Source organism: Tympanuchus pallidicinctus, unplaced genomic scaffold, assembly GCF_026119805.1.
Source record: "Tympanuchus pallidicinctus isolate F22 unplaced genomic scaffold, pur_lepc_1.0 scaffold3, whole genome shotgun sequence".
NCBI classification, from domain to species: domain Eukaryota; kingdom Metazoa; phylum Chordata; class Aves; order Galliformes; family Phasianidae; genus Tympanuchus; species Tympanuchus pallidicinctus.
Window position 1 is genome coordinate 64,664,770 of NW_026294747.1, and position 18,721 is coordinate 64,683,490.

An 18,721-nucleotide genomic window follows, 5' to 3' on the forward strand; every position below is an offset into this window, starting at 1 on the left:
GATATATGCTTTTAGGAAACTTGTCAAACTTTAAAAATACCAGATATTAGTTCATAGAATCATAGAGTTTTTGAGTTGGAAAAGACCACTGAGATGAACAAATCCAACCCCAACCCATGCCACCATGCCCACTGACCATGTTCCTCAGTGCCAAATCTCCACAGTTCTTGAACACCTCCAGGGATGGGGACTCCACCACCTCCACCACCTCCACAGGGTAGCCTGTTCCATTATATTAGGACATTATGGTTTTAAGTTGAGGGAGGGAAGATTTAGGTTAGATATCAGGGGGAAGTTCTTTACAGAGAGAGCTGCCCAGAGAGGCTGTGGATGCCCCATCCCTGGAGGTGTTCAAGGCCAGGTTGGATGGGGCCCTGGGCAGCCTGGTCTGGTATTAAATGTGGAGGTTGGAGGCCCTGCATGTGGCAGTGGGATTGGAGATTCATGATCCTTGAGGTCCCTTCCAACCCTGGCCATTCTGTGATTCTGTGATCCTGTGATCATCACTGTTACCCCAATGCTGTGTTTTGCTGCACCTGTTATTAATCCCTCCAATGTTTGTGTAAGATAAATTACTGCACTTCAGATTGTTTAATGCTGATGTGAAATGGAGTTTGTCCATCCCACTGAGTTGCTAGGCAGCCTTCAAAGAGTGTTGTGCATTTCTGGTGTGTTGTTTAGCAGGTGAAATTATTAAGGAAGCATAAATGAAAAGAACAAAACTGAGCGGACCCATTTTTAGATGGGGCAGCTGCTCAGTACACATGCTTTTGTACCCATGCAATGAGGCAGTGACATCTGCTTTAAACACAGCACTGCTCACACAGGGAACCCGTGCACCCATGGCACACACAAGTGAATGTTGCCTGCATCTCTGATTTCCTTGTGAGTTTATTCAGCTGCAAGCACATATAACCCTTTTAAACATTAATACAGAGCAGTGCTCAGAGGAATACGGTACATCATGGAGCAGTGTGGCTGCCATTCTGACATGCATGGGACATTATTTAGGACCAGCCCCAATAAATGATGTAGGTAGGTTTGGGCACTTTTGAAACACCAAAAGAAGGTGGCTGGAGAACCATCCATCTCCTCTATGTGAAATGGGTTGCTGTGCTCCTGGCATTTTTACAGGCTTAATGCATTGGCTGCTTAATGCAATAACAAACAAACAGCTTGAGCAACAGGACCTGCAAAGGAGACCCTACTACTACTACAAGAGTGTGCAAATCACTGAGTTTCTGAGTAGCAAATTATACAATTAGTGAGCAATGAGATATAGCACTTACGACTCTGTTCTGAAATGTTTCAGCATGTTTTTCCCTCTTGGAATCCCCAGATGGAGTCCCTTTGCTGTACAGTTCTCTCCCACTTTCCCCAAGGATCAGCTCTTCCATTGCATGGCACTTTCCAGAAGGAAAATGTCAGTCTGGGAATTTTAGAAGTTTCAGAACAGCTCAAATTTTTCATCTCACGAGACACACCAAAATAACGATTATCAATTAAATAGGATACGTTGTCAAATCCTTATTGCTGGAATAAGTTTTGCAAGAGCAAAGCACTGCTGGAGTAGGCTTGGAGTTAGCAATATGCCATGCTTATTTCTGATATCTTTTTGACATTATTTCAGATAATTACTTTTTTTTTTTTCCTCCCCAAACTGACTGTCCAAATCATGACCCCGCTTAAAAACGACCAGTTGTCAGGATGCCATACCCTGTGATACTTTATATCAATGCACGATAAAAGTAGTAGAGCACTGGAAATTATATGAAGGAATGGAGATTGTGGGCTCAGTGGGCGTCGGTGAGGACGGGTTGATAGTTGGATTGATCGTCTTAGGAATCATTTCCAACCTCAATGATTCTATGATTCCGTGGGAGCAGTGCTCTGCTCCTTTGAGAAGAGCAGGATTTCCCTATGGGAGCAAAGTATTACTGGGCCCATTTGGAATGGCATGTGAACAGAAACCTTGGCTGGAGCACCATGCAGCCTACGAATCCGGATTTATTCAGAGTCATTCTTCAGCTGCATGAGGTTTATAATATATAATTAAAAATATATATGTCTGAAATAGTAGAAACTGATCCTTTTCACTTTTTTTTCCCTTTGTTATTAAATATAATATGGCAATTTGGATGGAGTCTGACATGACTGGAATTTTGACACCTTTGCATGTTATGGATTTGGAAGGAACACTTCACATTTGTTCAAAATGATTCTTTGACTTAAAAAATAAGAGGAAACAGACTTTCACAGAAACAAATAATGTCCTGAAAATGCCTCAAAATGATATACTGTTGTTTTGTTTTGGTAGTGCATACACCAGATTCTGTCAATTTATTCAAAGCTGAAATAACATAATTAAATAAGCAATGATGTGTGTGCGTGGTGCCCATGACATGACTCCATCTCAATGCCTAAACAAGAGTAGAGAAGTGTCTTATAAGTTAAAGGTTTGACCTGGTGTCTGTTCAAGTTCTCTTCCAACCTGAGTCATTCTTTGGCGTGTCTCTTTCCAATGACTCCAAAAAGTGGCTAGCTCTTCTGCAGATGTCTGCATGGAAGGCATCTAAGACAAGATGCCCTCCAAATGCAACTGCATCGTGCTGCCCATAGAAAACATACATGGTGAATTAGAGGCTCCATCTGCCCACAGCAGTTTTCCAAGCACTGATGCAGGGGCAGCTGCCCTCACTGCACAGGGAACTGGTATAGAAGAGAGATCATGGTTCTCTGGGGTCCAGCATCACACAGCGTGGTTGGAAGATGCACACTGTCACTGCATTGTGTTTACCATTTGCTGTGCGACCTCATGCAGAGTTGCCTCATACATCAGATGTTTGGGAGATCTGAGTCTATTCAGCTGCACCATATAAGGGGATTTCAGCAGAGCAGAGCCTGAATGATGCCTGTTGGGTATTATCTGTCTAACCCCTTCGAACTGGATTATCTCTTTTACTGAAATCTGTTCCATATAAGGGACTGGGAAAGGGCTGTGCTTCTCAATCTGCTCATGCCTTGGAGTGATGAAAGGAGCGTGCGCCTGCAAGGACTTGGCTCCAGCCCCAAAACCTCCCCATGCTGAAATGGCTGCAACAGTTGGTGTGGGAACCCATTCCCTCTGTGGTTTGCCACCCTCCAGTCCTTTCACATGAACGTTCCTCTGGAAAATGGGTAGCTGGGATCAGATAATTGTCAGATGCCTGACTGATTGTCAGATAGGCCAAAGGGTTGGACCCAGGATATGAAAATGGCTCTGGAGTATATAGTAGCTGGAAGAAGTTATCACTTAAACATGGCCATCACCATACACAAAATGGTATGGTCAATTCGGTTGTCATGGAAATGCTACAGTGAAATTTGACATATGGAAAATGCACTGTCTGAATTATTTTGTATGCACTACAATTCAATAACTATTGGTAAGAATGTGGTACCTCAGTGAAGAAGAGACTTTGTGAAGCATGCTCATTCCTGGGATGCTTGCTAATAAGTGAATGGCACAAAACAATCCACAGTCAAAGCAATTTTCTCATCCCACCCCCATTAATATGTGGTCTGTTTTGTATAGAAGTGATTCATTATAGAATTTTACTCCCATAAAAGCTCTTATATCCTCCTTTTGTACATATGCCAAATGGCAAGGAAAGTCAGAGGCAATTAAAACAAATATGGTTTGAATTACCGGCCTGTTCCCACAAGGCTGTGTGATGCTTTAAGATGCACAATAAGGCAAACTAGATGCTGTAGATAGGCCAGCTTCTTAAAACAGGATTGCTCCTGGCTACCTCATGCTCACTCCCTTTCCTTCAGCAAGGCTCTTCACAGTCTTGACACAACACTTAGTGCAATGTAGGTGCAATGTGTTGCACCTACGTCCAGCCCTGGCACCTCCATCCTGCACCATGGAGCTGCATCTGCTCAAAGGCCAAGTTTTGTTTCTCCAGCTCAATGACAGCAGCTAAACCCAGAGTGTCTTTGGTGTGGGTGACAGTGGCAGGGAACAAGTGAGAAGCTCCGTGCTTGCAGAACAGGAAAGAGAGCAAGAACACTGAAGCAGCAAAGGATGAGGAAAAATGAAAAATGTTTTCCCTTCGACCTCCGCTGTCACATCAGATCAGGCAGGCAGAAAAGGTCAGCACATTTATTATTTCAGTACTGTGTTTGCCCCTGTGACCTTTAGGTTGTGTCACACTCCTCACTGCTATTAGACAAATGGGTCAGGATTTGGGGGAGCACCACTTCTTATGCCAGCATAGAGAACAGTATGATCCAAATTCAAATTCATTCTTGTTCTAAGCTTCAGGATGGACAAAATCTTTCCATTCTTTTTGGAATAGAATTGAGAAGATTTAATAATTCTGCATATGCAGAATGCCCTGGACAAGGAGGTTGATCAAAATAAACCTTTAACACTTGTGATTTGGCATCTATGCTAAGAGTTAAGGCTGTATCAGAAGATCATGGAGAAAGACAACATCTGGACATCACTACTGGGCTTCTCTATCTTATAACAAATTTCTCTTCTACACCATTTCAGTTCTTTATCTTGTAGTGACTAATTCCTTAAACTTTGTACTCAGCTCATTTCCAGGAAATCCTGGGCTAAACTCTGCACTAGAATTGCATTCCTGATGACTACTGGGTTGGACATGAGTGGAACTTTACATCACAACATCTCTGAGTCGCCAAGAACCTCATTAATCACCAGTGGAACGGACACTGTGGCACTCTGCTTTACACAAGATCACAATCCTGTACTTTCAGATCTGTTTAGTATCTGTAAAGGTCAGGGCTTGGTCTACATCTCATACGCTGGTTGCTTTAGCAAAATACACACAACAATATGAATGAATGAATTTACCAATTCCCACCTGGCTTCTGGCCAAAACTGTCTATAGAGAATTTTCATTTCACTAACATCTCCTTTTTAACCAAAAGTTGGAAAACATAGTTTGAGAAAAGTGGAACAAAATGATGTCTCTAGAATGGTCTTTGCCATTGGTATGCAGTAAATTGGGAAAAGGAGAAATTTACTGTTTTGTTTATCAATGAAAGTTAACTAGGCAGCTGCATTGCAAATTCATTGAAAGCAATGACATTTTGATATCTTGTGTTATTTATTCATTAAAAATTATTACAGGGATTTTTCCTTCGCTGTCCACCTGTGTACAGCTCTGCTCTCCATAAAGGAATGTCTGGTAGTACACTGAAAAAGCTGCTGCAAGGCACAGGAGAGGGAAAGCAGAAGTAACAGGCTTACTTTTTGGCTATAAATTTTACATTGGAGCAAAGAGCATACCAGACTTTGACTGCTCCCTCCATGTTGACTCAAAGTAGAAAAGGGAAGTTAGACCTAGTGCAACTTGAGATTGCAAGACTTTCAATCAGGAATTTTTATTTTTATCATTCCATTTCACTCTCATTTAATATTTTGGGGTTTTTTGGCTTTTTTTTTCTGCAGGAGACCTGTTTCCACACACGCTTTCAAACCGATATGTGCTGGTGATAAACACGAAACAAGAGCTGCTGATGCTCATCTAAATGCTATGCAGAATCATAGAATCATTTAAAGGACTCTTAAAGACCATCTAGTCCAACTCTCCTACAATTAACAGGGACACACACAGCTTGAGACTTTTTCCAACAAAGATATTTTAAATGTTTTGCTTGCTGTGGAAATTTGTCCTGCAAGCTAATTGCCAGATTCTCAAGGTCTGACTTCCCATAACTTGCTTGCAGTAATACTGCAGATCTGCACTGCACTGCAACTCTTTCAGTGAAACAGTACAACATTACGCTGGTGCAAGAGGAGATCAGAGGGTTAATGTCTGGTTCTTTGCTTTAGAAAAATAATTCGGGTTGTCTTGTACAAAGTGTGAATCATTGGTTCATGTTACTCTGGTCTGCTTTTTGGGGACACACCATGTCTTGACATCATCCCTAATTGCTCTTTTTCTAATTAAGCAAGAGTTTAAAGCCATCCCCCCTCATCCCATCACTATCAGATCATGTAAAAAGTTCCTCTCCTGCTTGTAAACTCCCTTTAAGTACTGGAAAGCCATACATTCTGGAGCAAAAAAAAAAAAATTATTGCACCCAGCAAGCCAAGGAGTGTGCACAAGCAATGCTATGCTGCTCTTGCTGGTCTTCAGTTCAATTGTGTGTCATGTGTGGGTCAACAGATTGCCTCAAGCCTCAGCCACGTGTCCTCCATCAGGGTTAAAATCAGGAGTTTATGAGCACCAACTGGAACTATCATTATAATAACTAAATGAGCAGGCACAACCTCCTTAAGAGGCTGGAAAGCATTGATTTGTACCTGATTTACTGTTACTTATGCATGCATCCAGCCTGTCTCTTAGAAATGGATGCACAGTCTTCATCTGATCGTACTCGTAAAGTTAAGTACTTCAGAGCTTGCAGGCTTTGGGCCTAAATCCATAAGAGCAAAGCTTCTTGCTGCATTCCCTGAATTTGTCAAGACCAGAAACCCTTATTTCATCTTGAAGCTTCCCAGACACTCAGTCTATGCTTTCATAAGAGGATGACCTTAAGCCCTCGACATATTCTGTTGAAAAGTGATTTAAAGTTCTGGCAGAAAGGCAGTTTTTTGTATTTTATTTTTGTTTGTTTGTTTTTTTTTTCTCAAAGAAAAACACAGCAAGCAAACATAAGCTGCTGCTTTTTTACGGCTCTTCACTTCTTCTAGTAGATGGATTCCTTGGGCAGACAGGTAAGACACAATTGAATTTGTGAGCCTAATGCATATCAGCTTATGCACCCTAGACCAGCTCCCAGAACTGTGCATCGCACCATCTGTCATGCACAGGTGGATGGTAACGGCACAAAATTCATGCTTGGTACACAGAAGAAAATCATTAGCACTGGAAAGGGTGCTGTTACCTGAAGAAAGGCAGCGTATGCCTCAGGAACAAAAGCTCATTAGAGTGCTAGTCTCTGTTTCCTTTATTGTTAACCACCATGTGTAAACATAAGCCAAAATGCCTATTTAAGGGATGTGCTCACACATGGATTTCAACACTTTATAGACATCTGTTCTTGCCAAAAGCTGTTCTTCATTTCCTTCACAGTGCTTGGGCTTTCCCTCCATATTTCCCCACCTCTCGGCTTGTGGGACTCCGTAACAACATGACCATCTGTCACACCTCAGTTTCTTGGTTCAGCTCCTCAAAAGCCATCAACAAAAGCCATCAGCTACCTCTCAGAAGTTGTCTGCACTACAGTGCATCTGGGCTCCAGTGCAAAGACCTCAAAACCAAGTAGCTTCCAGGGGCTGTCAATGTAACCAAAGCCCCAACTCATATCAACTATCCTTTTGTTAGAAATCACAGAATCATAGAATCATTTGAGTTGGATTAGATGGCCTTTAAAGGTTCCTTCCAACTCCCCTGCAATGAACAGGGACACCTACAGCTCCATCAGGTTGCAGGTCACCTCGTTCCACGAATACTTGCACTGATCCAGGTCGACCCTAACATATGAGGGATGAGTTGTGCATCCAGATAACGGGGTTAGGACAATGTTCCCTCCATGTGCAAAGGCATGCTGCTGTACAAAAACCTCCAGGTATTTTCCAAATGAGACATCTTCAACAGGGGTCATATTTTTTCATTGTGTTTTCACTGATCAGATTAGATGATGACACATCCCCTTTCACTAAACAATATATTTATAAATATTTTGTTCCATAATGAATGTATTGATCAGGAATACCCAAGACCATACTAGTCCTAGATAAAATTGCATCTTGGTCTATAACTTGAAACTTCTATCAATACTTATCAAAGCATAGAACATATGTTCCAGTAAGAGTTTATAAGTGACTTAGATTATTATGTGCGGTTGATGTACAACAAAACCATCTGAATTATGAACTGTGTTAAGAAGAGGTAATTAAATTTTAGAGGTTAAGGCTGCCAGTGCTTTGGACTTCGATAAATACAAAGTCAAAAAAGGCATTCCTGGGAACATCAGCATCTGTTCAGCTGCTCCATGGATGTACATAAGGGAACAAGCCTATTCTTCACAAAAAGGAATTTGTATTTTTATGATCGTTACTCCAGAAGAAGTTGCTACACATGGCAATGGGAATGCAGAGGGAATTAAAAGACAATCAAATCACACATCATATTGATTTCCTTTCCTTGCATTTTAGCTCTCAGATTTATGGAAGCGGTTATAACAAAATGTCTGCCAGCATCTTAAGTCAAAGCCTTAGATGCCAGAAGTTTCATACTGCCGTTGTTATTACTCAGAAAGGCTAAACTTTCAGACTACTTTATCAATAGCACTTTATGAACAACCAGTGGAAAGGGATAAATTCCTGTATAGTCTGATTCATCCTGAGATAACTGAATCAGGAGATGAACTGTCCTTTGTAAGACACCTTCCTCTCTACATTGACTGCTAACAGATCCTTCAGCATCTAGCTTCAGATGAAACAGCATTACAGGAAACTCCATCCAGAAAGACTGAATGAGACAAGAGACAGTGCCTCGTTCAGTCTGTGCAACTGGGTGTTGCTCCTGTCTTCCATGCTGCACGTGGCAGTCTTACTCCAAGCAGTAAGAATTGTTTGTGTATTGCTTGGTCCATCCATACAGACAGTCAAAATCACAGACTGGAGCAGGAAAGCTCTGAGCTGCTGCTCCTCAAGCAAGAGAGCTGTTCTTTGATTCTGGTTCACAGAGCAATTAAGATGTCCAGAACAAGGAAACATAACTGCTTGCACTAGGCTAGGGTAGCTGATGCCACGTATTTATGTCCATGTTACACTGTGTACCTTCCAAAAACATCCTCATGATGTTGCTGCAGAGTCAGTGCACTGTAGTCACTTGTTGAACAGGTGATGGATGAGCTGCTTTCGTTTGCTCATTTATTCTGTATCTCTTACTTTAAAAACAAGAAAGCATTTAGTGGCATGATTGTGCAGCCATAATGGTTGGAGTGCTCTCCTAAGGGAAGGCTTTTGCTCAGATTCTGGCTCCCAAAAGTCCTACACTTGGAGAAAATGAGTTTTCAAGGTTTCTTCCAGCTCCATTTTTTTATGAAAGGCTGATTTCTCATTTCTATGAAAAGGCACATTTGTCACAGGCTTATTGTGCACAGTTGTCAAGATTACAAGAACTGTTCCTACTGCTTTTGGTGTTAGCGCAAATAATTCGTAAAACCAGAGGAGTCATTGTTATTTGTGGACTGCCTTAGAGGATGCTTTCATATTTCCTCCTGGATTAAAAACTGCATGCACAGAAGCATAGCAAAATTTGGACCCTTAAAAAAAACCTCACTTCTTCCAATATGTAAACCAGACATGCTTGTGATTTCTAAGCTAACATACAATCACTTCAGTGAAATTAAAGAGACTTCCCAGATGGATGAGGATTTAAGCAACTAACCTGGGTCATTCCCTTCTCCCAGCTTCCCAAAGTACCTGCTGCCCTTGGAGCCTATCTCCTTCAACCCTACTGAGCTGCATCCTCTTCAGACAGGACTATTTTGATGACTCTTACAGTAACACTTGTTCAGAAGACAGAACATGCAGTAAATAATTTATTCTCCAAGAACTCCATCATAAGGTTCAGGTTGGATATTAGGAAATATTTCTTCTTCAAAAGAGTGATAATGCACAGGCTGCCCAGAGGGGTGGTGGAGTCGCTGTTCCATGGAGATGTGGCTTTGAGGGACATGGTCAGTGGGCACAGTGGGTTGGGTTGGACTTTGGAATCTCAGTGGCCTTTTCCAACTTTTATGATTCTGTGATTCTCTAAGTGTTATCATGTGCCTGAGAATGGGTTCATCATGTGGTGTTTCTGCTTTGCCTAGCACTAAAAGATTCTACTTGTCTTTCGGTAGATAGGATGCTAAATGCCATTCTCTTCTGAAAATCCAAGGCTACATTTCTGGCTCATGTGTCATCTGAGTGTGAACCAGTGCAGGGATACGTGTGTAAGTCTGCAATCAGCACCACAATCAAAGAGCACAGATCTCTCTTACTCTTATTAATCACATTGTGATTTTTAGCATTAAAATCTGATGGTGGGACATCAACCATCACTGTTCCCACTGGTGAATAGAAGACTCAGGCTAACAAAAAAAACACAGACAAAAGAAAAAAAGAATACAGAAGAAAGAGCAGGATCAGATGAGGGAAAAAAATGTGAGTAAGAATTAAAAATAATGTCATAACTTCCAGTATCCTGAGATGAAGTAACAGTGAAGCACTGAACACATCTCTCAGTGGATCCCTTTTGCTGAGGGATGTGTTCTAGCACTGCAATGCCCACTGGCACTGGAGACCGGTACGTCAGCACCGTGGAACAGAGACCTGTCTTTATACTGTTACAATTCAACTTCTTCCTCAGACAAACATGATGCTCCTGGACCAGACAATTTTAGAAAGTGTCTAGCTCTAGTTCTTAGCCTAAAATACATCAACCCCCTTTGGTTATTCCCAACAACTCAACCTCCCCGTAACTCCCCCATATCTAAACCAACCTCACCAGCAGAGGTTTCTCTCTATCATGTGCCCATACATAGCCCAGAGCCAAGTTTTGCAATGAGGCTGACAGGAGAGTAGACCTCTATTAAGAGAGGTGGCTGCAAAGAACAACACAGTGATTAAATGCAAAATTGAAATCATAATGAAAATTGGGGCACTGAAAAGAAATTTTAATTAAGTAAGGAGCTGCAAATCAAACAAATGTATTCATTATTTAATCAACTAGTGAGTGCAAAAATCTCAACTAATCAGGAAAGTCTCAGGGAGCAGATAAAGAAACAAATCAAGGAACCAATTTAAAAGCCATAAGAAAATAGCACACATCCACATCATAAAGTAGCATTTGTCTGAGAAATAGAAGCTGGGTTTTTTTTTTCGTTGCTGTTTTGCTTTTTTTCTTTTTTCCTTTTCCCTCCAAACTCTCTCTGTCTCATCATTGTATGGCTTTATGGCTTATTAAAAAACAAACAAACAAACAAACCAACACACAAAAAAAAGAAGTCATACAGCAATTTGTGATGCCATCTTTTTGCATATTTAATTTGTTCAGACACAAGGGACAGTGATGTTTTTCTTTTCCTATCTTCACCCTTTCTTCCCAACTGTAAGAAAACCTCTGAGAACCTCAGTATTTAAGGGGCTGGAAGAAAGAAGGGAACAGACACCTTAGCGGGATCTGTTGTGACAAGGGGAAATATTTTCAAACTAACAGAAGGGAGATTTAGACTGGATATAAGGAAAAAAAGTTTTTGCCATAAGGGTGGTGAGGCACTGGCACAGGTTACCCAGAGATGTGGTGGATACCCCATCCCTGGAGGCACCTAAGGTCAGGCTGGAAAGCCCAGGCTTTGTGAAATTCACTTGGTTTTCATCAAGGATTGACCATCCATGGAGACACTCAAGGTCAGGCTGAATGGGGCTCTGAACTCCTAACGGAGCTGTGGGCGTCTCCGTGCATTGCAGGCAGAAAATTGGCATAAATTGGCATTTATGGGTCCTTTTCAACTCAATTCTACGATTCTGAGGTCTCATCATACCCAGTTTGTTTTACAGGGAGCCAAAAGTCTGGCTGATAAGGACCTGCATCAGGCTATGCTCTTAGCAATGCTTCCACCCCAACTTTTTTCTGCCCATAGATGTGACCACAGGAGTGAGCATGCAGCATTCACTTAAATGAACTCCTTGCAAAGTCAGCAAACAGCTCAGCATGAGCACAGAGAAACCTTTCAAGCCTCAGAGCTACATCAGGGTAACCAAATGAGTCACAAGCAGCCAAGTAATTACTTTTCCAGGCTTCTTTACTCAAGGATTTGGATCTGTGTACAAAACCGTGAATCCAGAGAGAATTGGCCAACATGCCTTGTGAGCACAGATCTGTTTGCACTCAAAGCAGTTGGAAAGTGGCAGGAGATGCGTTAAAGAGTTGTACAAACAAGTCATTTACTGCACAGGATTGTAAGCGTAACCTGCCTAGAGCCTAATAAAGATCACATGTTTAATTAGTGGCTTCATTCAGCATTGTGTGAACAGTGATTCACTGCGCCAAGTGGGAGGAGACTGGTAGCAAATAGACCTTGTACAAACTACCTGAAAAAGAAGATATTTTATGCAAATAGTACAATTCAGCTGCAAAACAAAAACCTGTGTGAAAACACGGTAGTGTTTTTAAAATGCAATGTAGTAAGCTCTTCTGTAGAAAAAGTGGAAGTTGAATACATCTGTACAGTAAAGGGAAAGGAGTCTGATTTCACATTCAGCATTGGGAATTCATAGAAACAGAGTCATTTGAGATGGAAAGGACTCTTACTGGCCACCTAGTCCAACTCCCCTGCATTGAACAGGGACACCTACAGCTCCATCAGGTGCCCAGAGCCCCATCCATCCTGACCTTGGGTCAGGAGCACCCACCCACCCACTCTGGGCAGCCTGTACCACTGCTACCCTTATCTGTATCTCCTTCACTACCCTGCCAAGGAGTCTGCCTCCTTTCTTACAGCTCCCCCATTAGGTACTGAAAAGACTGGGACCTCAGATGTCTGATTTCTTGTTGTTTTTGTTGCTGGAACACAACCCAAGTTCTTTTTTTTCTTTTTTTATTTTTTTTTTTAATTTTTTTTTTATTTTTTTATTTTTTTTAATTTCTGCTTGTCTATGTTATTCAGTTGCTCCTACTGCCACAATATGAAGCACTTCACACTTGTAGCATTTTTCACCTCATCACACCCGTTTTACAAATGCAAGCACACAGCTCCACTTCTGCACTGGGCTGCTGGCTGCCTTAGAAGTGCTTGGGGCTCCAGAAGGAAAAACTCCTACTCTGCAGGATTCAGGAGGTCTCCAACGTTCAGAGCTGCAAATGTCTTTTAACATTAACATTTTCAGGTAGTCTGCCAATAGCACTCCACAGTTTCTGGAGGACCACACTTCCCAGTGCCCACCTGGCTCTTCAGCCTTATCCCATTGCACCAAGTGGGAGCTCCCTGGTGGGGTCAGGGCTGCTATTATGCTCAGAGCACGCTCTCAAGACCAGGCTCTGTCCCCTCTAAAATTGATGCTTCCTCCATATTCTCCTGTAGGGTAACTACTGAGAAAATTGATTTATGGGAAACAATATTACTCTTCTCTCTCTGCATATAGGGATTTAAACCATTTTCTGGATCACAAAAGCACAGAGCTTGCTGAAGCAGTGATGTGTGCTTCAATCCCTGGAGCTGTTCCAATCCCCTGAAATAATTAAATAATTATCAGGACAGGCTGGAAAGAAGAGTTGAAGTGTGAACCCATAGCTTCATGGTTAGGGCTCTCCTATGGGAGCAAGGATAGCTGGCTTCCAGTGCACTGAGTATGTCAATGCTTAACTTTAAAGAAAATACTTTGTTCTGTGTTACTCTGAGTGCCTCCAGAATATACAGCTCTTCCACCTCATTCTTTTTGTCCATCTTTGGTACCAGTTTGTGAACCCAGTTGGGTGCCAACCAGCCCAACATTGACCATCCCTGTCTCTGGAGGATGCACGGAAGTATCACAACTCCCTGGGCAGCCCTAAAGAAGCCCAGTTCATTTCACTTATGTTTTGCTGAACTGAGGTCCATTTGCTTCAGACTGCAGAAGCCATAACTTAAAGGCAGGTTTGGATGGATGTCCTGCTGCTGGCTGTCTCTGCTCCCTCATAGCACTTCTGAGTTAAGTGTGGTCTTAGTGTAGCATATTTACGCTTCACTGATTCAGTTCCATCATCATTCCAGTGTCATGGCTGGGATATTCATGGCTGGGATGTAGTGTAGTCCCTCTGCCTTGCAAAAGGAAATCACATGCCCCTGGTTCTCACACACACTTCGGTTCTGGCTTCACAAGTACTGGCCAGCAACCCAGAATCACCTCATCCTTCCCAACAACTTCAGCAGGAGGTAACGATGTTGACCCAGTTGAAATGAAACAGAATATTTGCTTGTGCCTTGCTAGCAGGATTGGTGTGCAGTCAACAGGGACAAGCACACACACACGCTCATGGAGAGACCTACCCTCCCATGCACAGCAAGCTTGGCCTCTGGAAACACACTCTATTAATCAGCAAAGATCAGAAACAAGTCTCTTAGCCTACTATGGGAGATAATGTCATTCTGGGCTAAGAATAAATCTATCAGCTTGAAGCCGGTTGAATAATACAGATTTTAAGGAGGATGAAGGCATTTTTAGATTACATCATGCAGACATTGCATCCCAAATTACATGCTATGAAAACACATACCCTTGGAACAAAGTTGAAAGTGCTATATCTAAGTAAGCAGTATCATAGGAAAAAGACTAGAAATTTGTGTGCATAAAAAGCTGTTTTATGAACTTCATCCTGTAGTAAAGGAAGGGCTATTATCTCCAGAAAATCCATCTCCCCCAAATCCCCAGTTATATCTTGAGCTAGAGGTCAGAACTGTGCTTACTAAAGGGAAATCCCACTCAGCACACATCTAATTATTTTTCTGTCCTCCAGATCCTGCATAGCAGTCCTTGATAAAAGGATAGACAGAAGAGGAATCAGTTGCAGTCCAGTTTATGATTTTACATTATTAAGCCATTGGGGACTGTCAGACAATCTGAGAGCTTAGTGAACTGAACTCTCTAAGACCTGTTAAGTACTCAGGAGGCACTATGCAAACCCACAGAATAGGAGCATTAATCGTCAGGCAGAGCTGTCAGGATACTCAATATGTGAGTGACAGATGAGAGAGGAGAACAGAGAAGGGCAGAAAAGAATTTAGGATTTCATCACGCTTCACTTCACAAAGCTCACAATCATCTTCCAAAACTTTGTTTGATTAAATTGACTTTGCTTTTCATTTTATAGGGGCAAATCCATTTGCCTGCACTGATTTCACTGGAATCACTCCAGTTTTTCTTCAGTGTAGTTGCATGGCATTGTCTCTCCATAATAGCATCCCTCGTTAGTGACTACTTACAGTGTAACTGGATTATAGTTCTGGACAGTGGCTGCAACATGGAGTACACTTGTGACACCTAATAAAATACTTCCAAATGCCTTCTGGGAGCTATAGTGCCTTATTTATGATGTGCCATCATATTTTAAATACAGAAGACTGCACGTTGAAATCTGCCTTTTTTATACAACATCAACAACAAAAGCTATTGTCCTTATTGAGCAGATGCAAATATACACAATGCAGATATTGGCATAGAACATCCCTGGAAACACAGAGCCAAAAATGGAGATAGACTGCTTCAAAGTTGGTGTGTCCTGGTATGAGCACTGGGCCAGATGTAACAGATGCACAAAATAAGTAGGGGATGTTTTTTTAAAATTGACTTGTTCCTCCAGAATTACCTCACCTGAAGCTTTGCTAGAGCTTTGAGGTACTTAAAACAGAAAGCACAATGGATCAGAAATACTGACACGCTTTAAACAAGCACTTACCTAAAGAAGCAAACTGCCTGTTTAGGGGATGGCAGAGGAGTCTGGGATGAGTGGTCCTGTTGTTCTTCATTGTTGTCCCTTGTTTGCTTCCTACCTGGATTGTTTTCTACAGGCACTGTAGAATAGAGGAGGAATATAAATCAGCATGGACAAACCCCAGCCACCACTATCAGCTTCTACCCCCTTCTCTCCTTCTTCTCTTCAGAAAACGCCAGTGGAGAAGGAGCAGTCAATTCATTTGTTCTCAGGTCCTCCAACACCTCCAAGATGTTTGATCTCCATTCCTACCTCACTGATCCCCCTCAAGCCTCCCGTTGGCATGATTGGTACTTTTCAAAATACTGCTTTTGTCCTGAGAACATGCCACTTATTCCTCTCCCTGATTTACAGCAAAACCCTACAGTAAGGCTCTCCCTGTCTTCAACCCTCTCCAAATGCTTACAGAGGGCTTCAAGGATTTTTAGTTTTGCTAAAGTAATTGCATAGCAAGACAACTAAAATGATGAAATGCTTAAAATCAAAGACAACATGTGCTTCCACGACCCTGGAAGAAGGGAAAGTAGAAATCCTAAGGTAGATGAATTGTGGGAGAGTGCTACCTGAACAAGTGAATAGTTAGGCACAGAGTGACTGGGCTCAAGTCTGTATTCTGAGCTATTACTATGGGACATCCAAATAGATGTGAAGGTGACTGCAACGTAATGGAAAGTGCAGCAGTGATAGCAGAGCAGCAAGGTCCTAGGCTGCAGCAAGTGAGGACTTACTCAAATGCAACAGCTGCAGGCACAGAAACAACAGACAGACTCCACTTACCTTTTGAAAGCCTCAAGTAAGCAGAAATCTCCAGCAAGATACTCGCATCTCCACTGCTTACCCTTAAATGTGGTCTGGGAAGGGGTGGATCCTGCCTCCAACCCTTCCAGTCACTCAGGTGCATTACATGCACCTGAGCTCACCTGGCTTGGCCCTGCCTTCCCACCAGGTGCTCAGTCACTGTTTGAAGCCATGACTTAGCGTTTCTGCTATAGTGATACAATTTTGGAGAGGAGTTCATGGAATCATAGAATGGTTTGGGGCGGAAGGGGCCTCATGTCCATCTAGTTCCAACCCCTTGCTGTAGGTAGGGACACCTCCCACTGTCCAGAGCCTCATCCAACCCGGCCTTGATCGCCTCCAGGAATGGAGCATCCACAGCTTTTCTGGGCAGCCTGGCCAGGGCCTCACCACGCTCATAGTGAAGAGTCTAGAAGGATTCACAGTAAAAAGTAACAGATGAAGATTGAAGTGTTGGCTATAGAGAGCTTGGAGTAGGAGTATCCATATTTTGGTTGCAAAAGAGCTGAGAATACCAGCACGTTCAGTGTGCATTGGACAATGCATCACAGAAATACCTGATTATCACCAGTTTCTGTCGTCAATGGAAGTGACTCAAGGATCTCTGGATATCTGATAGTTATGTGTCTCAAAATGGAGAACAGTAATTCTGTCACTTAAATGAGAGCAACGCCATGTCTCTGATGGATATGAAATGTTATCTCAAAGCTAATGAGGCATTTCTCAAGTGTGCGATTTAACAACCAGTAAGACATGGCTGTGTTACACATCTTTTTAAATATCACCAATGCAGCATTCTCCTACTACAGTTCCTTCAGTTCAGAGCCAGACTAAAAGTATGCCGGACTTTCCAATAGCTCTTGAAGTGTACAGCTGGCATATAGGGTATCTCTCTTCTGCCATAAACTCTCAAGGACTCATAAACAGTGCAGGACAAATTAACCTTTGATACAGCTCCAGTGGCACCATGAGGCTGAAGTAAGGATGAATTGAATCAGGGGATGGTTGGTGTTCAGTGGCAGAATAATCTCACTGTTTTTTGCCATAACATGAAGTCCAGCTGCCACCATAGAGGGAAGGATACTGCTTGTCACGGAGGCTGCAGGTGACATAAAAGAGCAGCTAAGGAGAATGTTATGTACGCTGTGTAAAGATGAATACAAACTATAATTGTGTCTGTAGGTGTAAAACAATGTGACAAGAGATAGGACATGAGGAAACAAGGTAGGTTTAGATTGGATATCAGAAAGAATTTCTTCTTGGAGAGATTGGTCAGGAATTGGAACAGGCTGCCCAGGGAGTTAGTAAAGTCACCATTCCTGGAGGAATTTAAGGGATGTGTTCATCAGAGAATGCATCACAGAAATATGTATTTAGTGATGGCACTCAGTAGAATCATAGAATTATAGAATCCTTTGAGTGGGAACGGACCCCTAAAGGACATCCAGTCCAATCACCTGCAGTGAACACCAACAGCTCTATCAGGTGCTCAGAGCTCCATCCAGCCTGACATTGCATGTCTTCAGGGAAGGGGCATCCATCACCTCTCTGCACAACCTGTTCCAGCTCTTCAGTCTTACTGTAAAAAACTTTGTTCATATGTATAGCCCAAATCTACCCTCTTTTATTCTGAAACCATTTCCTCTCATCCTATTACAACACATCCTGCCAAAGACTCTGAAAACTTCTTTCTTATAGTCCCTCTTTAGATACTTCAAGGCTATTACCAGATGTCCTTAGAGCCTTCTCTTCTCCAGGCTGCACAGCCCCAGCTCTCTCAGCCTGTCCTCATAGGATCAATGTTCCATCTCTTCGATCATTTCTGTGGCTCTCCTCTGAATGCACTCGAACAGGTCCATGTCTCTCCTGTATTGAGGATTCCACATCTGGATGCAGTATTCCAGGTGAGGCCTCACCAGCACAGAGTAGAGAGGCAGGATCACCTCCCTCAGCGTGCTGGCCATGCTGCTTTTGATGCAGCCCAGGATATGGCTGGCTTTCTGGGCTGCAAGGGCATGTTGCTGACTCATGTCCAGCTTTCCATCCACCCGTAGTCTCAAGTAGACATGGCTGTGCTCAATTCTTTCATCTCCCAGCTTGCATTGATAGTGGATGTTGTCATGACCCAGGTGCAAGAGCCAGACTTCGCTTTGTTGAATCTTATGAGATTCTCTTCACAAGGTTCTGTGACATCAGCAGCTCTTCCCTTCTCCACCGATGCATCTTTGACACCATAGAAGGCCATTAGGTTGGTCAATTAGGACCTGCCCTTGGTGAAGCTTTGCTGACTGACCACTATCACCACTCTGTCTTCCATGTGCCTTAGCACAGCTTCCTGGTCAGTGGCTGGATCTGATGATCTTAAAAGGCTTTTCCAACTTAGATGATTCTATGATTCTTCCTGTAGGAACGGGGCTTCAGATACTTCCCTCCCG

The 18,721-nt window shown here is 42.5% G+C and overlaps 1 long non-coding RNA gene across 1 annotated transcript; it reads right to left on the reverse strand.

Annotated features, from left to right (window-relative positions):
• Positions 1 to 11,853: 11,853 nt before the first annotated feature.
• On the reverse strand, positions 11,854 to 16,342 carry LOC128085568 (uncharacterized). Its single transcript, XR_008209016.1, has 3 exons — positions 16,266 to 16,342; positions 15,453 to 15,567; positions 11,854 to 12,112 (listed from the first exon to the last, which is right to left on the reverse strand). It is a non-coding gene; the product is annotated as an uncharacterized LOC128085568 (long non-coding RNA).
• Between the last annotated feature and the right edge of the window lie 2,379 nt (positions 16,343 to 18,721).